Raw genomic sequence first — 4,146 nt, 5'->3', positions numbered from 1 at the left:
GGGGGGGGTTAATTTGTTTAAAGGTACTGTTTATGTGTTTCAATACCATTTCCGTTTTAATTCGTTAGGGCTATCTTCCAGGGAAAATGTGGCCATAGGATCGCAGGCTCAAGCGAGATTTTTTCCTGTGTAACCCTACAAAGAACTGCTTTATTAGCAGCCGCAAGCATCGCCGAGTACATTTATTTGAAGATAGATCAAGATGGGTAGCCATCTTGCTCTTTTCTGCTGCTACAGACAGACTAAGAGTCCAGTAGCATCTTAAAAGACTAACAAAATATGTGAGCAGCAGTGACTCACGAAAGCTCATCCCCTGCCACATATTTTGCTAGTCTTTAATGTGCTACTGGACTCTCTTGCTCTTCTCCACCGCGTTTATTTGTTTAGGCATTTATACCCCGCTTTTATCCCCAATGGATCAGCTTACAGCATCATTCTCCATCCTGTTTTGTGCACACACAACTACCCTGTGAGGTAGGCTGTGCTACCTAAAAATCCACATTATCATAACCAGGGGTCATTTTGTAGAAATAGAGGTGCAGGAGCTAGTTAGCATAACTCATTTGCATATGCCACACCCCCTGACATCACCGGAATTGTGTCAGAAGGCAACACCCACCGCTCAGGCTCCACTGGACTGTTTTGGATTGCTAGCTATGGGGGGGGGGGCACATGCAGATCTGTCCTTGCAGAGGAGGTAGAGCTTGTACCTGAATAAAACCTGGTCTTAAAGGTGCCACTGGACTGTTTTGGACCGGGGGCCGGGGGGAGCCTCTGCAATGCTTCTTGCTCTGACTGAGGGCTGCTGGGAGCAGGGGGTGGGGCTTGTGGCATGTGCCTGCCCCCTGGGCTCTTTACTGCTGGAGCTCCGCTCCTGTGCGCTCCTGCAGGAAATGACCCCTGATCATAACTTAATATACTTTTGAGTTAAATCTACTTACCTGATCCAGCTAGGGCAATCTCATGCTGGAGACCTTCAAATGCTGAGAGGGTGATAAGATAAGGAGTGAAAACTTTTGCTGTGAAAACTGTTCATTTTTTTTTTTAAGGTAGGCTGTGCTGAGAAATAGGCTTGCCACTTGACCACTGGTGGGGAGAGACCTGCCTCCTGCTGAGGAGTGGGGTTATGAACAACTCTATTAGTAACTCTTCAGCATTTAGGCAGAAGAACTGTTAACAGTGTTTAACAGGATACCATTTTAAAATGAACATGTCGTTTAAAAAGGTTTTCTTGTGTATGCGCTGCTTTGGCCACGCCGTGTAAGATTTTTGTACTGTGGTGGCCGCTGCTGCGGAAGCAACTTTAAAAAGTACTGCACAGCCAAGCCACTCTCCAATGGCCAGTCAGAAGCCCCGCCCCCTTTCTAAAAAGGCTTGGTGGGCACCAGGCACTAGGCTGCTTTGGGGGCCCGGGCTGTAGCCCCTACACCATGCTGGGTCCACAGTTATACACAATCACATTTACTCCTCAGTAACTTTACATAAAGGAGCTGCGGTGGCTCAAGTGGTTAAGACGCTGAACTGCAGGCTGTGGAAGGTCGGTAGTTCAGCAGTTCGAGAACTGGGTGCCGCATGATGGAGTGAGCTCCCGTCTCTGGCCCCAGCTCCTGCCAACCTAGCAGTTCGAAAGCAAGAAATTGCAAGTAGATAAATAGGCGCCACTTCGGTGGGAAGGTAACAGCGTTCCGTGCGCCTTGGTGTTTAGTCATGCCGGCCACATGACCACAGAAACGTCTTCAGACAGCGCTGGCTCTTCGGCTTGGAAACGGAGATGAGCACCGCAACCCTAGAGTCGGATTCGACTGGCTTTCGAGCAAGGGAACCTTTACCTTTACCTTTAACTTTACATAGAGGTTGCGGTGGCTCAGAGGTTAAGATGCTGAGCTGCAGACTGACAGGTCTGTAGTTCAGCGGTTCGAGACCCGAGTGCCGTGTGATGGGAGTGAGCTCCCATCTCTGGCCCCAGCTCCTGCCAGCCTAGCAGTTCGAAAGCAAGAAATTGCAAGTAGATAAATAGGTACCGCTTCAGTGGGAAGATAACAGCGTTCTGTGCATCTCGGCATCTAGTCATGCCGGCCACATTACCACAGAAACATCTTCAGACAGCACTGGCTCTTCGGCTTGGAAATGGAGATGAGCACCGCTCCCTAGAGTTGGATTTGACTAGCTTTCGAGCAAGGGAAGCCTTTACCTTTACCTTTTAACCTTACATAAGAATGCCACTGTGGAGGAATCCCCATTGAACTCAGTAGGACGTCTGAGAAAATATGCACAAAACTGGACTGCGCAGAGCATCAGAGTCTGGATTGAAGAGCCAACGTATCAAGGGGATTGGGCACAGAGGGAGAGACAGAAGGGCCCCCTGGGATAACTAGAAGCTCTTAAGAAGGAATTTGGGATGGCTCTGAAGGAATTAAGTTTTATTTGTGGGTGGTCAGGGCTCCCATACGTTTAACATCAGCACAGCAGGCAGTAATTCAAATGGTGTGGATTTCTCCTGCAGGAGATGGAGTGCTGGGGGAAGCTCTTCCTGGTGGATTTTTAGCAGAGGCGTACCCAGAGGCTGGGAGAGACTGTGCGCCCTGGCCTTTGGAATAAGAGTCAGAGGCTGGGAGGGAAAAGAAGAGATTGCAGGAGGACTTCTTAAGGCTCTGGTTCTCCCTCATGAGATCCCCCTCCTAGACTGGCCAGGGTTCCCTCTAAGCTGAGTTAGTGTGAGCGAGCTCACAGTTTTTTAGCCTCCAGCTCACGGATTTTTGTCTTAGCTCAGGAAGGAGGGCTCCAGAGCAAACTGATTTATGCAGCAGCCAAATCACTCACTCACAACTTTAATGGCGGTAGCTCACAAGGTAGAATTTTTGCTCACAAGACTCCACAGCTTAGAGGAAGTATTGGTCCTGGCTCTTCTCCCCAGGTCGCTCAGCCCATCACAGAAATGTGAGCCTTACAGCTCAGGCTCTGGCCGGGGAGTTGGCAGTAGTGGTCTCTCTCTCTCCTCTGTTTACTCTGTACATCTGCCCGATCCCTCCGTTCCGCATTCCGCTCCGGAGGGTTGGGATGCCAACTGCAGCCACCCCCTCAGCGTGACAAGAAATGCCCGCATTGTTCTCTCGTTGTAGAAAAAGGCACACAGAGGGGGCCGGGGTGGCGGGGAGGGGGGGGGGGAGGAGGCCGGCAGAAGAGCCAAGAGATCCTCTTGCCCCAGCCAGAAGAAAAGGCCTAAGCAGATGCCTTGTCACGGCCCCCGGCCTCAGACTGAAGTCGAAAGCTGAAGTTTGAAAACAAATGAAACCCAACTCTGATCAGGTTGGCTTACATTTCATTGTGGAAACCAGATGGAGGTATTCATGATTTACATTTAATCAAGGCTCAATAGGGCTAGATCGCAGGTTGCCAACCTCCAGGTGGTGGCTGGAGATCTACTGGGATTCCAACTGCTCTCTAGGCGAGAGAGATCAGTTCACCTGGAGAAAAATGGCTGCTTTGGAAGGCTGACTTTATGGCCTTGTACCCCACTGAAGTGCTTGTCCTCCCCAAACCCCAGACTCCACCCCCCAAATCTCCCGGTCTTTCCCAACCCGGAGCCCATAACTCTAGCTAAATCCCATCCATTGGCCTCAAATCCCATAGTTCTGGGGCATACCATAAAAAGAGAGTACTCCTGAGCCAATGGGCAGAGTCCAGTTCCCCCACTGATGACTCATCACAGCCTCATATCTGCGATTCCAGCTTCCAGAGGAGAGGGCATAGTTTACAAGCAGGTAAGCATGTATGGCTGCGAGAGTTGGACTATAAGGAAGGCCGAGTGCCGAAGAATAGATTCTTTTGAACTATGGTGCTGGAGAAGACTCTTGAGAGTCCCTTGGACTGCAAGAAGATCAAATCAGTCAATCCTAAAAGAAATCAGCCCTGACTGTTCCCTGGAAGGCCAGATACTGAAACTGAAGCTCAAATACTTTGGCCACCCAATGAGAAGGGAGCACTCACTGGAGAAGACCCTGATGCTGGGAAAAATTGAAGGTCAAAGAAGACGGGGGCGGCAAAGGATGAGATGGTTAGACAGTGTCATCGATGCAACGCACATGAAATTGAGCAAACGTCAGAGGACGGCGGAAGACAGGAGGGCCTGGCGGGAGCTGGTCCATG

The sequence above is a fragment of the Gekko japonicus genome, unplaced genomic scaffold (genome assembly GCF_001447785.1).
Source record: "Gekko japonicus isolate JY-2015 unplaced genomic scaffold, Gekko_japonicus_V1.1 scaffold2049, whole genome shotgun sequence".
NCBI classification, from domain to species: Eukaryota; Metazoa; Chordata; class Lepidosauria; order Squamata; family Gekkonidae; genus Gekko; species Gekko japonicus.
This window is presented reverse-complemented; position numbering follows the sequence as displayed.